This window comes from Salmo trutta, chromosome 36 (genome assembly GCF_901001165.1).
Source record: "Salmo trutta chromosome 36, fSalTru1.1, whole genome shotgun sequence".
In the NCBI taxonomy this organism is placed as follows: domain Eukaryota; kingdom Metazoa; phylum Chordata; class Actinopteri; order Salmoniformes; family Salmonidae; genus Salmo; species Salmo trutta.
In genome coordinates, this window is record NC_042992.1 from 23,819,152 (window position 1) to 23,829,374 (window position 10,223).

Genomic DNA, 10,223 nt, shown 5'->3' on the forward strand with positions numbered 1-10,223 from the left:
TTCCGAACATCACACCTGCGGGACAGGTACAGGATGGCAATAACAACTGTCCGAGTTACACCAGGAATGCACAATCCCTCTATCAGTGCTCAGACTGTCCTCAACAGGCTGAGAGAGGCTGGACTGAGGGCTTGTAGGCCAGTTGTAAGGCAGGTCCTCAACAAACAATGTTGCCTATGGCCACAAACCCACCGTCGCTGGACCAGACAGGACTGGCAAAAAGTGCTCTTCACTAACGTGTTGCAGTTTTGTCTCACCAGGGTTGATGGTTGGATTCGCGTTTATCGTCGAAGGAATGAGCGTTACACCGAGGCCTGTACTCTGGAGCGGGAACGATTTGGAGGTGGAGGGTCCATCATGGTCTGGGGCGGTGTGTCACAGCATCATCGGACTGAGCTTGTTGTCATTGCAGGCAATCTCAACGCTGTGCGTTACAGGGAAGACATCCTCCTCCCTCATGTGGTACCCTTCCTGCAGGCTCATCCTGACATGACCCTCCAGCATGACAATGCCACCAGCCACACTGCTCGTTCTGTGCGTGATTTCCTGCAAGACAGGAATGTCAGTGTTCTGCCATGGCCAGCGAAGAGCCCGGATCTCAATCCCATTGAGCACATCTGGGACCTGTGGATTGGAGGGTGAGAGCTAGGGCCAATCCCCCCAGAAATGTCCGGGAACTTGCAGGTGCCTTGGTGGAAGAGCGGGGTAACATCTTACAGCAAGAACTGGCAAATCTGGTGCAGTCCATGAGGAGGAGATGCACTGCAGTACTGCAACTGGTGGCCACACCAGATACTGACTGTTACTTCTGATTTTGACCCCCCCCTTTGTTCAGGGACACATTATTCCGTTCCTGTTAGTCACATGTCTGTAGAACTTGTTCAGTTTATGTCTCAGTTGTTGAATCTTATGTTCATACAAACATTTACACATGTTAAGTTTGCTGAAAATAAACGCAGTCGACAGTGAGAGGACGTTTCTTTTTTTGCTGAGTTTATATATACACTACTATTCAAAAGTTTGGGGTCAATTAGAAATGTCCTTGTTTTTGAAAGAAAAGCAAAAAAAATTGTCCATTAAAATAACATCAAATTGATCAGAAATACAGTGTAGACATTGTTAATGTTAACGGCAGATTTTTTATGGAATATCTACATAGGCATACAGAAGCCCATTATCAGCAACCATCACTCCTGTGTTCCAATGGCACATTGTGTTAGCTAATCCAAGTTTATCATTTCAAAAGGCTAATTGATCATTAGAAAAATTTCTGCAATTATGTTAGCACAGCTAAAAACTGTTGTTCTTATTAAAGGTTTTGTTCACATCAGCTACCGAGAGCGTTATCACACAGTCATCCAGAACAGCTGGTGCTCTCGTGCATGCTTCAGTGTTGCTTGCCTCGAAGCGATCATAAAAGGCATTTAGCTCATCTGGTAGGCTCACGTCACTGGGCAGCTCGCGTCTGGGTTTCCCTTTGTAGTCCGTAATAGTTTTCAAGCCCTACCACATCCGACGAGCATCAGAGCCGGTGTAGTAGGATTCAATCTTAATCCTGTGTTGATGCTTTGCTTGTTTGATGCTTCATCTGAGGACATAGCAGGGTTTCTTATAAGTGTCCAGATTAGTCTCCCGCTCCTTGAAAGCGGCAGCTCTAGCCTTTAGCTTGATGCGGATGTTGCCTGTAATCCATGGCTTCTGGTTGGGATATGTACGTACAGTCACTGTGGGGACGAACGTCATTGATGCACTTAATTATAGAATTATGGTCAGATTTGTCAAATGGAGGGCGGGGGAGAGCTTTGTATGCATCTCTGTGTGTGGAGTTTTTCCCCCTGTTTGCACATGTGACATGTTGGTAAAAAATAGGTAAAACTGATTTAATTTTGCCTGCACTAAAGGTCCCCGGCCACTAGGAGCGCCGCTTCTGGGTGAGCATTTTCTTCTTTGCTTATGGCCTTATAGAGTTGGTTGAGAGCGGTCTTAGTGCCAGCTTCGCTTTGTGGTGGTAAATAGACGGCTACGAATAATATAGATGAGAACTCTCTTGGTAGATAGTGTGGTCTACAGCTTATCATAAGGTACTCTACCTCAGGCGAGCAATACCTCGAGACTTCTTTAATATTAGACATCACGCACCAGCTGTTATTGACAAAAAGACACACACCCCCACCCCTCGTCTTACCAGAGGTAGCGTCTCTGTTCTGCTGGTGCATGGAAAATCCCGCTAGCTCTATATTGTCCATATCTTCGTTCAGCCACATCTCTGTGAAACATAAGATGTTACAGTTTTTAATGTCCCGTTGGTAGGATAATCTTAATCGTAGGTCATCAATTTTATTTTCTAATGATTGCACGTTAGCAAGATGAATGGAAGGCAATGGGAGTTTACTCGCTAGCCTCCGGATTCTTAGAAGGGTGTCCGATCTGCTGCCTCTTTTCCGGCGTCTTTTTTTCAAAATGCAATTAAAAAAAAAAAATAACACAATTGGTTTGGAGAATGTAAAACGTCAGCCAGGTTCTTCGGCGCCATCTTTATTAGCCCTCCAGTTTGTCCACAGTTCAACTTGCTTGTAGTAGCAGATATATCTTAGCTCTTTCCCTTGGCTGTAGAACCCCCATACGTAGAACCCCACACACACACTTTAGGCTTTGGCTAACTATGTTTAGTACATTGCCTATATTTTGGATAGCTCAATTTATATTTGGACCGTATATATACTCTCATACGTTAACAATTGTGAGAGTATACTGTTTCCCTATGGAGCCTTAGAGGTAGCTATAGGCTGCTCTTCCACAGACCGGCCAGTCTGCTCACACATACACCTCTGGCAGACATCTGGCTTGGGCTAATGAGAGGGTCTCAGTCTTTTCACTCTCTTAGTCTCTTAGATCAGGCCTCGGCCATACAATCTGCTCCGTTCAACTTGATCTTTTTTTATACATCAGCAGACTTCACTAACAGTTGGGAGCTCTAAATAATAGCTAACATGATGAATTCAAAAATAAAGATGAGGTGAACGTTTCAAAACTCAAACAACCTGAGTATGAGGGGGAATAAGATTTCAGTTCCTCCACAGATGAATTCTCTTCCCTTACTGTTTTGTAAAGATGCAGTTCCCCCAGGTCACAGAAGTGTGTGTGTGTGCGCACTTGCGTGTGTGTTTTTGCATCTGTGTGTGCGCCTGAGTGTGCGTGTGTCAGTGTGAGTCTGAGCATGAGGATTCACTTACCAATGGAGTAATAGTATGTCACTTGCACTGAACGGCAACATCACTCCAAATCCATGTTAAACTGATTGGGAATTCCTTGCAAGAAGCCTTCCTGCTTCCACTGTTCGTTAACTTAACACTGTTGTCAACAAAACAGGACACAATTTGTTGTATTTCTCTTTAGAAACATGGACACCACTTTAATCTCATTTGTCCCTCAGTGTCAGAAAACAAGTCTGAAACTCATTTGAGATTCCTGGTGTGTAGAATTGGGTTCTGCATCTGTTGGTTATCAGATGTTGTTTTATTTCTCTCAAATTAGATGCATTCCTTTATACAACACTGACACCAGTATGGTCTCATTTGTTTCTGTGTCAGTTAGTAAAACAAGCTGTGTCAGTGTTAATCTGTAGCTCCTAACCCTGGCCTGTTTTGGCCCGTCCTCTCAGTAGGATCTCCATGGTAACCACACATAAATCAACAAAATGGCCTCCTTTGTCTATTCATTATTAGGCACAACATGCATCCATACAAAAGCCCAACTATTCTCTGAATGGACGTTGATTGAAAGCTGGGTCTTTTTAAGGGCAGTATTCTTATTCTGGCCCTGTAGCAGCTTGTCTGCCTGTCCCACCTCAGATGTATGACCCCGTGAAGATGAGACCATGAAGAAGCATGTATATAAAGCAGACTAGTTGGGGCAGGATGGAGAGGAGTCATGTGTTTGTGTGTTTGTGTCTATGTGTGGGTGTGCAGTGTGGGTGTGTGAGAGAGAGAGGCTTGCTGTTACAAAGCAGTCCGGAGAGGAAAGGGAGCATCACATCTCTTTGTTTGGCTGCGCCAGACATGAGACTCGCTCTCTAAAGATTGTGCTTTTCGGTGTTGTGGGGGAGGGGAGGTTTGAGGTGGTGAGTGGTAGTGGGGAGAAGGGGGGGGGTTTAACTTAACCATGAGGGAAGATTTCATCAGGGAAGGGAAGGAGGTGGGAAGGAAGAAAAGAGACTGGGAAGAATTAAGAGAAAGCAAAGTAAAATACAGGACAGCGCTTGCTAATTTACAGTTGATGGGTTGATATCATTGTGTTGATGTGTTTTAGGATGAATTTGGTAAGTGGTGACATTGGCCTTGAATAAATAAACATTACATTAAAATGATGTCATTTTAGAGACATAAATCTGCATTTTGGTAGCTCTGTATTAGTAGGTCATACTGGTTTTTGTACTTGGTGTACATTTTTTTATATGGTTCAAATAGAGTTTGATCATTACTGTAAAGGAACATCTTGCTTTATGTGAGGTTTTACTTGATGAATACAGCTATAAGCCTCTGAAGCACCACAAATAGAACCCTGTTCTTAAGGTATTGTACAGTGCCTACGGAAAGTATTCAGACCCCTTGACTTTTTAGGTTACAGCCTTATTCTAAAATGTATTAAATCGTTTTTTCCCCTCATCAATCTACGCACAATACCCCATAATGACAAAGCAAAAACTTTTTTTTTTGTTGCTGATTTATATATTTAAAACAAAACTGAAATGTCACATTTACATAGGTATTCAGACCCATTACTCAGTACTTTGTTGAAGCACCTTTGGCAGCAATTACAGCCTCGAGTCTTCTTGAGTATGAAGCTACAAGCTTGGCACACCTGTGTTTGGGAAGTTCCTCAGATCCTATCAAGCTCTGTCAGGTTGGATGGGAAGCGATGTTGCTCAGCTATTTTCAGGTCTCTTCAGAGATGTTCGATCGGGTTCAAGTCCGGGCTCTGGCCTGGCCACTCAAGGACATTCAGAGACTTGTCCCAAAGCCACTCCTGCGTTGTCTTGGCTGTGTGCTTAGGGTTGTTGTCCTGTTGGAAGATGGACCTTCTCCCCAGTCTGAGGTCCTGAGTGCTCTGAAGCAGGTTTTCCTTAAGGATCTCTCTGTACTTTGCTGTTCATCTTTGCCTCGATCCTGACTAGTCCCTGATGCTGAAAAATATCCCTACAGCATGATGCTGCCACCACCATGCTTCACTATAAGGGTGGTGCCACGTTTCCTCCAGATGTGACGCTTGGCATTTAGGCCAAAGAGTTCAATCTTGGTTTCATCAGACCAGAGAATCTTGTTTCTCATTGTCTGAGAGCCTTTGGATGCCTTTTGACAAACTCAGAGCGGGGTGTCATGCGCCTTTTGCTGAGGAGTGGCTTCTGTCTGGCCACTCTACCATAAAGGCCTGACTGGTGGAGTGCTGCATAGATGATTTATCTTCTGGAAGGTTCTCCCATCTCCACAGAGGAATTCTGGAGCTCTGTCAGAGTGACCATTGTGTTCTTGGTCATCTCCCTAACCAAGGCCCTTCTCCTTGATTGCTTGGCCAGCTCTAGGAAGTGTCTTGGTGGTTCCAAACGTCTTCCATTTAAGAATGATGGAGGTCACTGTGTTCTTGGGGACCTTCAATGCTACAGACATTTTTTGGTACCCTTCCCCAGATCTGTGCATCGACACAATCCTGTCTCGGAGCTCTATGGACAATTCCTTCGACCTCATGGCTTGGTTTGTACTCTGACATGCACTGTCAACTGTGAGACCTTATATAGACGTGTGTGCTTTCACAAATCATGTCCAATCAATTGAATTTACCACAGGTGGACTCCAATAAAGTTATAGGAACATCTCAAGGATGATCAATTGAAATAGGATGTTCTTGAGCTCAATTTTGAGTCTCATAGCAAAGGGTCTGAATACTTATGTGCATTTCTGTTTTTTTATTTTTAATACATTTGCAACAATTTCTAAAAACCTGTTTTCGCTTTGTCATTATTAATATTATTATTAGATATTTTTTTTATTATGGGCTATTGTCTGTAGATTGCTGAGGATTTTTATTTATTTAATCAATTTTAGAATAAGGCAGTAACATAACAAAATGTGGAAAAAGTCAAGGGGTCTGAATACTTTCCAAAGGCACTGTATATACGGTGTGGGTGCTGTTATGTACAGAGAAAAAGCTTCTGTTGAAGAGCCTCCTGTTGAAGAAGTGCCTTCTTCACACTATGTTTTTATGCATTTGATCTAGGAAATGGATATATAAGTGGTATTCCTAAGCTCCTCACAAAATAGGTTTTAATGCTTTTTTCTGTGTATGGAGCTATTGTGTGTGTGTGTGTGTGTGTGTGTGTGTAGCACCTCTGTAGTTCTGCTCTCAGAGATAAGTAGGGGAGATGTTTTCTCTAATTCAGAGAAAAGGAGAGGGATTCACTCTGTTTTAATGTACAGTGAATAGTCCTAGATACCCAGAGAAAAACACAATGTCCATTTTACCAACGTGCAAACCCACACATCAACATTTATGCACACACACGCACAATCATACACACACACACACACATTCTTTCTTCCCAGTGCATCTGTCATACAGTGGTCATAGGGCCAGTGTGTGTTCCAAATAGCTAGTTCCCAAAGACTGTCTAAGCCCAGCTGTCTCTCTTGTGATTGGTCATGGTGGAGCACACACACACACACACACACACACACACACACACACACACACACACACACACACACACCAACATTCAGCTATATTTAGCCTCTGGCCACACTGGGAGTTCAGCTCATCAATTACATGCCTGTGTAGCTGTGCATGAAGTGTGCTCTTTGCTCAACAAGCCTGTGGGACTGGAGTGGAGACCGTTGGCAATAAGGTGAAAAGGAGAACGGATCAGGGTTATCATGGCTGCTGTGGGAACATATATAGAGGCTCTTTTCTTAACATTGGGCATTCATTTTGCTGGCACGCACACACACACACACACACACACATACACGGTGGCTGATTTCCACCAGCACGCACATAGGATGAACAGACCCTTGTAATTGAGTGAGTTAGTCTTGGTTGGAGTCCAACTGACTGGATCTGTGCTGATGGAGCGGGACGAACAAAAGACTGTTTGTGTGTCTGTGTGCAGCAGTACAGACAGAAGGATTGATGCAACAATGACTAGATGGATGAAATAGCGTTGGACAATAACTTAAATAAAAGACAGACGGCAGAATGACAAACAGCTTGGTAACATATTGATGGTTTGGCTCTCAATAACCGAGTCAGCAACAGAAACATTGATTAATCAATCTAACCTTTAACTAATTTGTTGTAAATGTCACTAAACAAGCAAACCTCCATGAATGTCACATCCTGACCAGTAAAGGGGTCATTTGTAATTGTAGTATGGTCAGGGTGTGGCAGGGGGTGTTGTTTCTGTGTGTTTTGGGGTTTGTTTGTTTCCAGGGGATATGTTCTAGTTTTCTTTTTCTATGTGTGGCCAAGTATGGCTTCCAATCAGAGGCAGGTGTCTTTCGTTGTCTCTAATTGGAAGCCATACTTAGGCAGCCTGTTTTTCCTGTGTTTTTGTGGGTGGTTGTTTTCTGTATAGCCTGTGAGCCTTACGGAACTGTTTGACGTTTGTTTATTTTGTTTGAGTGTTCTCTCTAAATAAAGAAGGAAGATGAGCACTATACCCGCTGCGTCTTGGTCTGTCCCTTACGACGCTAATGACAATGAATGATGAACAGAACACTGTGAATGCAGTATAAGCAAATATCACAACACATGTTCTATTGATTGAAATGTCTGTGTCTTTGTTTGAAATGTTTGTGTCTTTGTATCTCGATTCCTTCATATTTTCAGTACACAATTTGCAGGTCAATATGATATTCAGAATACAAGTCCTCATTCTGGCGACTGAAAATAAACTCACATACAGTATAGCATAGCTACAGCTCTCTCTTTTTGTTTCTATTTTTCTGTCTCTCTTTTTCTCTTTCCCCTCTCTCCTCTCTCTCTACGTTCCCCTCTCTTTCTTCCCCCTCTCTCCCTCCCTCCCTCTCTCTCTGCACCTTTCCCTCCCCCTCTCTCGTTCTCTCTCTCGCTCTCTCTCTCTTTCTGCCTACCCATCCCTCTCTATCTCTCTGTCTGCACCTCTCTCTCTCCCTCTCTCCCTCCCTCTCTCTCTCTCTGACAAAGAGCTGACCCAGTGCCCTACACCTGCTTGGCAGTGAGAAAGCTCTAACAACCCATTTACTGGGTCATTGGTGTAACCTGCAACAGTCATAGATGAGCTGAGAGTGCTGTGCTTTTCACCCCCAATGTTTTGTTGTTATAGGAAACATAAGTTGATATATTTGGGGAGATGCTGAGTAAAAACAAGGTGGGGGGATGGAAGAGAGGGAGAGAGAGAAATGAAAAAAATATTAGCTAAGTGGGGGGAGGGGTTGGAATACAAAGTGAGAGAGACTGGAAGGGAGAAGGGGAGAGAGCGAAAGAGGAGTGAGATTGAGAGAGAAATGGGGAGAGGGTGGAAAAGCCTCTCCTTTCCTCTTCTCTTCTCTCCTCTTCTCCTCAGCTCATCAATTAGATGCCTGTGTAGCTGTGCATGTAGCATGCTCTTTGCTCAACAAGCCTGTGGGACTGGAGTGGGACTGGAGTGGAGACCGTTGGCAATAAGGTGAAAAGGAGAACGAATCAAATCAAATCAATTTGTCACGTGACAAATACAACAGGTGTAGACCTTACGGTGAAATGCTTACTTACAACCCCTTAAACAACAATGCAGTTTTAAGAAAAAATAAGTGTTAAAGTATTTACTAAATAAACTGAGGTAAACAATAAATGAATTAAAAAAAATGCAAATAGTACAGGTAGCCATTTGGTTAGCTGTTCAGGAGTCTTATGGCTTGGGGGTAGAAGCTGTTAAGAAGCCTTTTGGACCTAGACTTGGCGCTCCGGTACCGCTTGCCGTGTGTTAGCAGAGATAACAGTCTATGACTAGGGTGGCTGGAATCTTTGGCAATTTTTAGGGCCTCCCTCTGACACTGCCTGGTATTGAGGTCCTGGATGGCAGGAAGCTTGGCCCTAGTGATTTACTGGGCCATACGCATTACCTTCTGTAGTGCCTTGCGGTCGAAGGCTGAGCAGTTGCCATACCAGGCGGTGATGGAACCAGTCAGGATGCTCTCGATGGTGCAAAGAAAAAGTATGTGAACCCTTTGGAATTACCTGTATTTCTGCATAAATTGGTCATCAAATTTGATCTGATCTTCATCTAAGTCACAACAATAGACAAACATAGTGTGCTTAAACTAATAACACACAAGTTATTGTATTTTTCTTGTCTATATTGAATACATAATTTAAACATTCACAGTGTAGGTTGGAAAAAGTATGTGAACCCCTAGGCTAATGAAAAAGCTAATTGGAGTCTAGAGTTAGCTAACCTGTAGTCCAATGTTGGTAAGAGCTGCCTTGCCCTATAAAAAACACTCACAAAATTTGAGTTTGCTATTCACAAGCATTGCCTGATGTGAACCGTGCCTCGAACAAAAGAGATCTCAAAAGGCCGCAGATTAAGAATTGTTGACTTGCATAAAGCTGGAAATGGTTACAAAAGGATCTCTAAAGGCCTTGATGTTCATCAGTCTACGGTAAGACAAGTTGTCTATAAATGGAGAAAGTTCAGCACTGTTGCTACTCTCCCTAGGAGTGGCCGTCCTGCAAAGATGACGGCGAGAGCACAGCACAGAATGTTCAATGAGGTTAAGAAGAATCCTAGTGTCAGCTAAAGACTTACATAAATCTCTGGAACATGCTAACGTCTCTGTTGACGAGCCTATGATACGTAAAACACTAAACAAGAATGGTGTTCATGGAAGGACACCATGGAAGTAGTCACTGCTGTCCAAAAAAAAACATTGCTGAACATCTGAAGTTTTCAAAAGTTCACCTGGATGTTCCACAGCCTACTGGCAAAATATTGTGTGGACAGATGAAACTACAGTTGAGTTGTTTGGAAGGAACACACAACACTGTGTTTAGAAAAAAAGGCAGCTTGTATTTCTTTCATCACATTCCCAGTGGGTCAGAAGTTTACATACATCATGACGGAGGAAAATGATGTTGATATATTGAAGCAACATCTCAAGACATCAGTCAGGAAGTTAAAGCTTGGTCACAAATGGGTCTTCCAAATGGACCCC